Below are 11371 nucleotides of genomic sequence, written 5' to 3' on the forward strand. Positions count from 1 at the left end.
TTTTGATAGGGATTGCATTGAATATATAGATTGCTTTGGGTAATATAGACATTCTAACAATATTTGTTCTTCCAATCCATGAGCATGGAATGTCTTTCCATTTCTTTTTGTCTTCTTCAGTTTCTTTCATCAGTGTTTTATAGTTCTCAGAGTCTAGATCTTTTACTTCTTTGTTATGTTTATCCCTAGGTACTTTATTATTTTTGGTGCAATTTAAATGGGATTGTTTTCTGAATTTATTTTTCTGCTGCTTCATTAGTATATAGAAATTTCTTTTTCTGCTGCAATTAGTATATAGAAAAGCAACAGATTTTTGTACATTAATTTTGTATCCTGAGACTTTACTGAGTTTATTTGTCAGTTCTACTAGTTTTTTGGTGAAGTCTTTAGGGTTTTCTATATATGCCCATATCATCTGCAAATAGTGAAAGTTTTAATTCTTCCTTACCAATTTGAAGATATTATTTATTTGAGAGAGTGAGAGAAAGAGAGAGAGAATGAGCAGGAGCTGGGGGAGAAGCAGATTCCCCATGAACAGGGAGACTGACACAGGGCTCAGTCCCAGAACTCTGCGATCATGACCTGTGCCAAAGGTAGACCCTTAACCACCTGAGCTACCTAGGCACCTTATTCTTCCTTACCAATTTAGATGCCTCTTACTTCTTTTTCTTGTCTGATTGCTGTGGTTAGGAGTTTCAGTACAATGTTGAAAAAAGTGATGAGAGTGGACTTTCTACTTCCTTGTCTTGTTCCTGATCCTAGGGAGAAAGATCTCAAATTTTCACCATTGAGGATAATATTAGCTGTGGGTTTTTCATAGATGGCCTTTATTATATTGAAGTATATTCTCTCTAAATCTACTATGTTGAGGGTTTCTATCATGAATGGTGGTTGTACTTTGTGAAGTGCTTTTTCTGCATCTATTGAAATTCCTTTCTATCCTTTCTCTTGTTGATGTGATTATCATGGTGATTGATTTGTGAGTATTGAATCACCCTTGCATCCCAGGAATAAATCCCATTTGATCATGGTGAATGATTTTTTAAAAAATCGTATTGTATTTAGTTTGCTAATATTTTGTTGATGAAGTTCTCTTTATTGTTCTCCATAGTTCTCTTTTTTGACTTGTCTTTATCTGGTTTTGGTATCTGGTTAATGCTGGCTTTGTAGAATGAATTTGGAAGCTTTCCTTCCTCTTTGTTTTTTAGAATAATTTGAGAAGAATAGGTATTAACTTTTTTTTTTGAACACTTGGTAGAATTCACCTGTGAAGCCATCTGATCCTGGACTTTTGTTTGTTTGTTGGCAGTGTTTTGATTACTGATCCAATTTCATTGCTGGTAGTTTGTTCAAATTTTGTATTTCTTTCTGCTTCACTTTTGGTAGATTATGTTTCTAGGAATTAAATCATTTCTTCTAGGTTGTCCAATTTGTTGGCATACAATTTTTCATAATATTCTCTTATAACCCTTGGTATTTCTGTGGTATTGGTTGTTATTTCTTCTTTTTCATTTAATTCAATTTCTTTATTTAGGTATCCCCCTCCATCTCTCTCTGTCTTTAATTTGTTTTTAAATTTTTGATGAGTCTGGCTAAAGGTTTATCAATTTGGTTGATCTTTTCGAAGAACCAGCTCCTAGTTTCACTGATCTTTTTTTTTTTGTATATATTTTGTTTAGTTCTGCTTTATTATTTACTTTTTCTGCTGGTTTTGAGTTTTGTTTATTGTTTTTCTAGCTCCTTTTGGTGTAAGGTTAATTTTTTTATGTGAAAATTTTCATGCAGTTAGGCCTATACTTCCCTCTTTAGAACAGCTTTTGCTGCCACCCAAAGATTTTGGACCTATGTGTTTTCATTTTCATTTGTCAACCTGCATTTTTTGATTTCATCTTTGATTTCTTGGTTTACTCATTCGTGTATTATTTTATTTTAATTTATTTAAAAATTATTTTATTTATTTGAGAGAGAGAGAGAGAGAGAGAGACAGAGATAGTGAGAGAGCACATGTGGAGAGGAGAGGGAGAAGCAGGCTCCCTATTGAGCAGGGAGCCTAATGCATGGCTTAATCCCAGGACCATGGGATCATGACCTGAGCTGAAGGCAGATGCTTAACCAACTGAGCCACCAGGCACCCCGACATTCAGGGCATGTATGTTATTTAACCTCCTTGTATTTGTGTTCTTTCCAGATTTTTTCTTGTGATTAATATCTAGTTTTATGGTGATGTGGTCATAAAGATGCATGTTATGACTTTGATCTTTTTGAATTTGTTGAGACTTGTTTTGGCCAGACATTCTGGAGAATGTTCCTTGTCAATTTGAAAGAATGTGTATTATTTGCTGTTTTAGGATAGAATGTTCTGAACATATCTGTTAGATCCATCTGGTCCAATGTGTCATTCAAGACCACTGTTTACTTGTTAATTTTTTATTTGGATGACCTTTCCACTGATGTAAGTGGAGTGTTAAATTTTGTTTATTTTTAAAATTTATATTTATTTGATTTAAATTTAATTAACATATAATGTATTACTAGTTTCAGAGATAGAGGTCAGTGATTCATCAGTCTTATATAATACCCAGTGTTCATTAAAGTCCCCTATTATTATTGTATTATTATTGATTACTTCCTTTAGTTTATTATTAGGCACTTTATGTATTTGGTGTGCATTGTGTTTTAGGTATACGGTGTCATACTTTACATCCTTCTATTTTGTGAATCCTTTGACTACCTTTTATAGATATACTTATTTTTACTGTTCTTGTGCTTCCTACTTTTCTTACTCCTACTTCTGGCCTTTTTTTCCCCCACTCACAGAGTCCCCTTTAACATTTCTTGTGGACCGGGTTTAGTTATTTTGATTTCCTTTAACTTTTGTTTGGGAAATCTTTATCTTTCCTTCTATTCTGAATGATTGCCTCACAGGATAAGGTAATCTTAGTTTAAGTTTTTTTTTCAGTACTTTGAATATATCAGCCACTTTATTCTGGCATGCAAAATTTCTGCTGAAAAATTAGCTGATAAGTCGTATAGTGTTTCCTTTGTATGTGACTGTTTTCTCTTGCTACTTTTAAAATTCTATCAATATTTCTGTCACTTTAATTAATATGTGTCTTGGTATGGACATATTTGCATTGATTTTGTCTCTCTGTACTTCCTGGATCTGGATTTCTGTTTCCTTCCACAGATTTCAGTTTTCAGCTATTATTTCTTTAAATAAATTTTCTGCCTCCTTCTCTCTCTCTTATCCTGGGATCCCTATAATGTGAATAGTATTATTACTTGATGGTATCACTGTGTTCACTAAATCTATTTTCATTTATTATTATTATTTTCTTTCTCCTGTTCAGCTTGATTGCTTTGCATTACTCTGTTCTCTGAGTTGTTGATCTGTGTTCTGCTTCTTGTAGCCTACTATTTATTCTTTCTAGTGTATTTTTTAAAATGGAAAATAATTACAATTTTTAATTTTTTTTAAATTTAAGGAAACAGCCAAAATTTGGAAAACGATGTCAGATAAGTTATATTTTGGAAAACAATACTGTGTAAGATGCAAGGGTAAGAAAAGAATAAAAAAATTATTATTCACAGACAAATAGTGTGCATAGAATCAGTATATTTTTTATTTCATTGATTATGTTCTTCATTTCCAATTGGTTCTTTTTAATGCTAAAAAGCTCTTTTTTTTTGAGAATCTTACTGAGGTTCTCCATTCTTTTCTCAAGTCCAGTAACTGTATTTATGACTTGTTTAAAATTCTCTAGTAGGCATATTACTTATCTACATTTCATTTAGCTCTCTTGCTCCATTTTTGTCCTATTTGTTCATTCTGAGTGTATTTCTTTGTCCCTTGTCCCTCATTTTGTCTAACTTTCTGTGTCTGTTTCTATGTGTTAGGAAAATCAGCTACATCTCCTGCTCTTGAAAGTAGTGACCTTATGAAGAAGAGGTCTGGTGGTGGCTGCCCTGCAGTGCAATGTCTCCTGCTCACCAGGACCTGGCACTTCAGAGGTGTCTTCTATGAGTGTTGTGTGTGTTGTATATGCCCTATTGTTGTGGCTGAGTCATGTTAGCCTTCAGTCCAGTCATCTGCAATGCTTTCTTTGTCTGGTATGGTCAGGGTTTGGTCCCTGTGTTGTTAGTGAGCCTGTTTGGGGCTTCTTTGGGCTCAAGTTGAGTGATACTAGATGTTTTCCAGAGATGCAGGAACACAAAATTACTGGGCATGCTTCCTATGTTGTCCCCTGAGAACCTTTCATTGGTGGATGGACCTGCAGTCAGATGCAATGTCTACCCCTAGCTCACTGATGAGTCATAGTTAGACTGGTGTGTGTAGTTTTCTTCCCTTCCTCCCAGGGATGGAGTAACTTTTAGAGTGGTGCTGGCCTTTGTCACGACTGCTTGCGCACTGCCAGGCTGTGACACCACTTTGGATGGGCTCCAGCCAACAGTTTATTGGAGGAGGTTTGTCCACAGGAGAATGTGGGGTAGGGCAGGTGGTGTTTTTGCTGTGATTTTTTTTTTTTTGATGATGACACATTTAGGGATGAGGCCCTCATATATTCATTTAATCAACCAATCAGTCAATTAACACTTGAATGTCTACTATATATAAAGCACAGAGCTAGGAAACTGAGAGTACAAGGAAGGCAAGACCCAGACTGAGCTGGTAAAACTCTATACTAGAAGTTGTGGCATGCACACAAATTTTGACCATGGGAATAGAAAGTGTTAGGAATGTCTGGAGGGTAGAGGAGAGGTTAAAATCAGCATGTAATTTTTTAAAAGAGTTTATTTATTTATTCATGAGAGACACAGAGAGAATGAGAAGCAGAGACACAGGCATAGGGAGAAGCAGACTCCATGCAGGGAGCCGTCATGGGACTTGATCCGAAGTCTCCAGGATCACACCCTGGACCAAAGGCAGGTGCTAAACTGCTGAGACACCTGGGCTGCCCATAATCAGCATGTAATTGACTCATAGTAGAATTGGTAATTATTTAAAACACTTATTGCTCATGAAAAAAACAGGAATATGGCCAGTCGGTGAAGGTTTCTGGGTTAAACTTACTTAAACTTAGCTCACATCTCATTCTTGTTTCATTTCATAAACTAAATGAAGGTTCGTGGATTGTCCCAATTTCCCATGGCTTTTGTTTGTTGTTTGGGATCCTTCTGAAGTCATTAGTTTTCAACAGCTATTGATGGCGTGCCATACTTCTTTCTCAAAGGAAGGTTTCTTTCTAGTGGATGCTTTTACCATGGATATCCCATTCAGTGAAGCCTCTAAAGTATAGAACTTATGGACAGGCTGGGGTTTTACACAGAGACTAACTTACATGTGTTTGAAGACTCTGTCCTGGCCTACTCCAGTGACACATACTTTCCGCATGAACTGCCAAAGAATTGGATTAAACCTTTCTCTTGGCCCTCATTCTTAATAGCATTTGTCTGGACTTCTCCTGCAATCTCACCACAAAATAACAAAATTATTGACAAAAATAATGGAAAAGATGGCAATTACCCTGCAACTAACCCCTCCCTACCTTAGGTTGTCACCACAGCAGATAAAGCCTATTTTATGGGAGACCAAACACTGCTACAATTCCTAAAGTAAAGTTTATTTGCACAGAAAAATAAAGGCAACTTTTTATTTGTCACCCTGCTGAGAAGAAATATGATTCCTGTCCTCTTGCTTCATATTAGCCTTCCTTTTTCCTGCACATTTTCATCCCCTGGTATCTGATCATTTTATAGAAAGGAGGATTTCTGCTTTTGACCTTACCTCTTTCTGTTGTAACATTCCAATTTTCAAATGGTCAGTCACCATTTGCCATTATTTTTGCAAAGGGGCATGTTCTGAAGCTTAAGCATACAAGATTCTGGGCCATTTTAAAAAAAATGCTTGCAGGTTTCCCATGTGATAGTGGCTCCTCATGAAAGCTATTCTTTCATGCAGCAGCAGCACCAGCATTGATCAGTGGGAAAGTTCAAGGCGGCAACTCATCAAGCATGGCTTCAATACCAGATTCCAGACAAGGTCTGCAATAAATAAGAGCAGTAACAAAGAATCATATTTCCTTCTCGCACAGAAAATCAGCAATGGCATAGTTCTAAATTTCAGGGTTCAGGCATGGTGTCTTCTCTCTGCACAGCAATTTGAAAGCAGGATGGCTTTCCTCTCTGAGAAGTTACATCAACATGCATTTTAACTGTCCTTTCCTTAGAAACTGAGCCATAGTGTAATTTTGAATTTTGCAGGTTGATTGGGGGTTTTTCAGCTTGGGCATTGATTATCATTTGGGTTGTTCAAATAGAACTTATACTGTAAAAAACACATGTTTAGATTTTCTCACATTTGTTTTAATTGGCTCATCTCCCTTTCCCTTTTAACCTCTCTCCCTCCAATAATAGTGTGGAGTTTTCCATGTGATTGTACAAAAAGAACAACCTTTTGCTCTAAGTAGGTAAGGAAAATTTTTTTCTTCAAATGGCAGTGTGATAAAAAAATATACACCCTATGAGTCCCTCATGGATTATTGCTATTGATTTCTTTGCTTGAAACGTGGAAATGTTACCAGATGGGGTGTTAGGAGTAGGTGTGTGGGTGCAAATGCAGTTTATTGCTTGTTGACTAAAAATCAGTGAAAACCTTCACCATTCGTGTCTTGTGTTATATGTAAAGGTGAATTTTAATCCCAAACCAGTCCTTATATAAAGCTTCATGCAGTGCAATAAGCAACATTTTTAGGGTAAATTTATATTTGAAAGAAGTAAGTTTTATGGTAGACTCAACACACATAAAGATTTCAAGCATTTGTTTTCTCTGGCTTATTGAAATACTGTTGTTGTTTTAAGTTAATTAGATCAATGAAATTTGCTTATCACAGCCAGATTTCTGTTGTGTTTGTTTTCATCTCTATACCCTCCCCAGGCTGCCCCTTTGAGCTTCCTCTGGTCTCCTGCTCAGGGAAGTGTGAATCGAATTGCCGTAGGTTTCTGGAAGCTAGGTGCCTGTGTGTGCAGCATGCGGACAGACACTGAGCCCAACCCTCAGGGATCCACCCATTAGGGAAAAAAGGCTGACCTTCTGTCACTTTCTTTCTCCTCCCTTTTAATGATTCCTTCTCTGTCCCTTTGCGAAGATCTTTCTAGCCCTTTGACCCCTGTTAGAAGAGGATGGCTTAAACAGCTAAAAGTACCCTCAGTCTCAAGGCTTGCCAAGGAAAGCTCAAGAGGCCTTTTAGGAAATGCCAAAAGACAGAGGCCTCAGTTTTCAGTGCAGCCAGAAGGCAAATCCCATCCCAACACCATTTCCCTCCTCATTTATTTTATAGAAGCAATCCTGCCTCCTACCCTCACTTGTCAGTGCCACCAGAATCGACACATTCGGAGAGCAGCTGACTTTTAATGATAGCCCTTGGACTGTGTGAGAGCTATTGTGCAATTTGAAAAAGAGCACGTGAAATGTGTGTCTGCGGTGGGTCACTGGGCTGCTACTCCATGGGATCTAGGCCAGCTCTAGTTTTCATGGAATAACAACAACTGCTGGGTAGGTTGCTGCCCACCCAAAATGGTGAGATGCTGAATGCAGGATTTTTGAAAGGGGAACAGTTATTGTCCCCAGGGCCTTCTTGTGCTTTGTGATGTGACTTTGAGTCATAAAATTGAAATGGAAGCTAATGCTGAATAGTGTGGCGTTTTCAAGTGGTAGGCATTATTCCATATAATATACTATGATATGTATATTCAGAAATTTAATTCACACTACAATGCTGAAGGTATGAACTGCAAAACTGAGGAAAAGAGAAGACAAGTGCAGTGTGACCATAAGAATCTTTGTATTGGAAGTTCAGTTCTGCCATTTGTTAGCTCTTTGACTTGGGTAAATTGATGAACCTTTCTGAGCCGAAATGTTCTCATCTGTAAAATGGGGATTGTTAATTCCGCTTCCAGGATTATCATGAGATTTAATGGGAATGCAGTAGAGTCCTGGCATCTCCTCCTTTGTCACACCCCTGACTCTTTTCCAGGTGCCCATCTTCCAGAGGTACTGACAGAAAACAGCAAAATCCTAATGAATTTTAGGCACTATGCCCAAAGAAAAGAGTGATTCTCAAAGAGATAGGTACTTTCCTTTTTCTGGGAGAAGCTATACATAATCTTTTATCTGTGTCACAGAAAAGAATCCAAACCCAATAGCATCAGTCAATTACAGTTGAGTTGGGAGTGGCTAAAAGGATTAGGTATTTGACCCCATATTATAAGAATTTGCTGCCATTTCTACTGCAGGGAAGGGAAGAATAAAAGTAGGATTTAAAGGTTCATGTTCTCACTCCAATTAACCAAATGACCCCTTCCCCTGTTCTCTTTATCTTTGGTATGTACATACATGTGTGAGTGCATACTTTCCTATACAGGATACACTCATATGCTTTCTGCAATCATGATATACTTGAAAGTAATAGGAACTAAATGGCTTAAAATATTTTCCCTGATCACAAAAGGAATGCATGTTTATTCTATAGGCTTTGGAAATATAAAAATATAAAGAAGAAGATACTAATTTCCTCACCTAGCCCACAGAAATAACCATTCTATAACATATTTTGGGGACTCCAAGTTTTTTCTGTGTACACACAGACACACACATAAACACACCGTGATGATAGCGTATAGACTATTTTTTTTTTTTAAAGTAGGCTCTATACGCAACATGGGGCCTGAACTCATGACCCTGAGATCAAGAGTCATGTGACCTACTGACTGAGCGAGCTGAGCACCCTTACTCTTTTCTCTTAATATTATATGTTGAACATTTCTCCTTATCATTAATATATTGGTTACTCATTGATGTGTAAAGCCAACACAAAACCTAATGGCATAAAACAACAGAATAATTTTATTATTATTTTCATGGTTCTAGAGTTATCTAGGCTCACAAGCAGTTCTTATGAAGGGTATTTTGCGCAGTTGTAGTCAGGAGCTGGCTTGGGCTAATTATCTGAAGTTTGCTTACTCAGATTTTTGGTATGTGGGCTAGAAACAACTGGCGGCTGGAACAACTGGTTTCTTGGGCATTTCTCCCAGGCTCTAATGTGGTCTCTCCTGCATGGTGGCTTCAGGGTAGCCATGCTTCCTACATTGCAGTTCAGGGTTCTATGAGTAAATGTCCATAAAGAAAGGCCAGGTTTACACTAACTCACCTTACAACAATTTTTATTTTTATTTATTATTTTATTTTTATTTTTTAAAGATTTTATTTATGTATGAATGAGAGACACACAGAGAGAGGCAGAGACATAGGCAGAGGGAGAAGCAGGCTCCCCACAAGGAGCCTGATGTGGGACTTGATCCGGAATCCTGGGATCACGCCCTGAGCCAAAGGCAGACGTTCAACGGATGAGCCACCCAGGTGTCCCTTTAAAACAATTTTAAAAATTTAATTTCAGTATAGTTATGTAATATTATTTTCAGGTATACAATATAATGATTCAACAATAAAAATATGGAACACTTCATGAATTTGTGTCATCCATGTGCAGGGGCCATTCTAATTTTTTCTGTATTGTTCCAGTATTAGTATATGTGCTGCCAAAGTGAGCACTAATTCACCTTTTATTTTTTTATTATTTTTTTAAGATTTTATTTATCCATCCATAGACACAGAGAGAGAGAGGCAGAGACACAGACAGAGGGAGAAGCAGGCTCCACGCAGGGAGCCCGATGTGGGACTCGATCCCGGGTCTCCAGGATCACACCCCAGGCTGCAGGCAGCGCCAAACCGCTGCGCCTCTGGGGCTGCCCTAACTCACCGTTTATAACTTAGTTTTGGAAGTCACACAGTCAAAAAAAAAAAAAAAAAAAAAAAAAAGGAAGTCACACAGTCTTCCTTCTGCCACATGCTTGTCACCAAGGCAGACACAAAAGCCTACCCCAAAGCCCACAGAAGCTCTCCCCTTGAGATATAGACCTCTTGAATGGTTTGTTAGTTTCTTATCAGTGATGTTACAAATTTAAAACAACACAGGTTTATTGTCTTACAGTTTTGGAGGTCAGAATTCTGAATGGGTTTCACTGGGCCAGAATCAAGGTATCCTATCAGGGTCTAGGGGACAATCCATTTCCTTGTCTTTTCTAGCTTTGGGAGGTTGCCTGCCCTCCTTGGCTCATGAATCCTCTATCTTTAAGGCCAGCATTGAAGCATCTTCAACTGTCTCTGGCTGTGATCCTCTGTGCTTATCATTACTTTTTTTCCCTTCTGACTCTGATTCTCCTGCCTCCCTTTTAAAAGGACCTGTGTAGATTACATTGGGCTCACCTGTATAAACCAGAATAATCTTCGCATCTCAAGGTCCTTAGCTTAATCACATCTGCAAAATTCCTTTTACCAGGCAAGGTAAAATATACTCACAAGTACCAGGGATTGGGATGTGGACATCTTTGGGAGACCATTAATCAGCTTACCACAGTGGGAAATGGCAAGGGTCTGGAAGAGCATATGCAACCAGAAATATTGTTGCAGTAATTTTTTGAAAATACAATCATCTACAATTAAATAATTTCAGTTGCATGGTATATTACTGTATGATTGTCACTATTTACTTAGCTTTTCTTTACTGTTAAGCATTTAGCGTGTTTCTAATATAAAAAGCCTACAAAGAACAAACATCACTATGAATAAACATTTGTGTAAATCTCTGATGATTTTTTTAGGTTAAATTTCTAAAGATGAAATTGTTATATAAAAAATAAGAATATATATAAACTGCCAAACTACGTTCCAGAAAGGGGTCACCAGTTTTCCAGCAGTAGTTTATCAAGTGTTTATTTTTCTGCATTCTCCTCACCATTGAGTATAATAATTAAAAAAAAATTTTGCAAAGCTATAGGCAGAAAACATCGTCTTACTTTCATATGTATATTATTATTGGTGAAGTTAAACATTTTTTCATATTTTTTATTCATGATTTCTTATTTTCTTTTTTGTTCATTGGCTATTCATGATTTCATTTATTTTTGTATACAGGATGTTTATATTTTTCTTATTGATTTGTAGGAGCTCTTTATATATAAGATATGTCCAAACTTTTTCATCATTTAATGCAAATAATAGTTACAGTTTTATATTTTATAAAATAAAGTATTATTTCCTTTGTTGTTTCCTCCTTTCTTTTTTATGATTAAATATTCCTTCCCTTACCTATGTCAGGTAAGTATTCACCCACATTTTCTTCTTGTTGCTTTATGATTTAATTTTATAATTCTGACTGTTTGAGTGGTGTATTTACATATATGTTATATATGTGTTATTTTACCTAACAGTGTAAAGAGGTAGATAGGGAAAGAGAGGAGTATAAGTAGTTGATTC

The 11371-nt window shown here is 36.9% G+C and overlaps 1 non-coding gene across 1 annotated transcript; it reads right to left on the bottom strand.

Annotated features, from left to right (window-relative positions):
* Nucleotides 1-9502: 9502 nt before the first annotated feature.
* LOC112918373 (U6 spliceosomal RNA) lies at nucleotides 9503-9607 on the bottom strand. Its single transcript, XR_003234673.1, has one exon. It is a non-coding gene; the product is annotated as a U6 spliceosomal RNA (small nuclear RNA).
* Nucleotides 9608-11371: the final 1764 nt, after the last annotated feature.

Source organism: Vulpes vulpes, chromosome 15 (assembly GCF_048418805.1).
Source record: "Vulpes vulpes isolate BD-2025 chromosome 15, VulVul3, whole genome shotgun sequence".
Taxonomy (NCBI): domain Eukaryota; kingdom Metazoa; phylum Chordata; class Mammalia; order Carnivora; family Canidae; genus Vulpes; species Vulpes vulpes.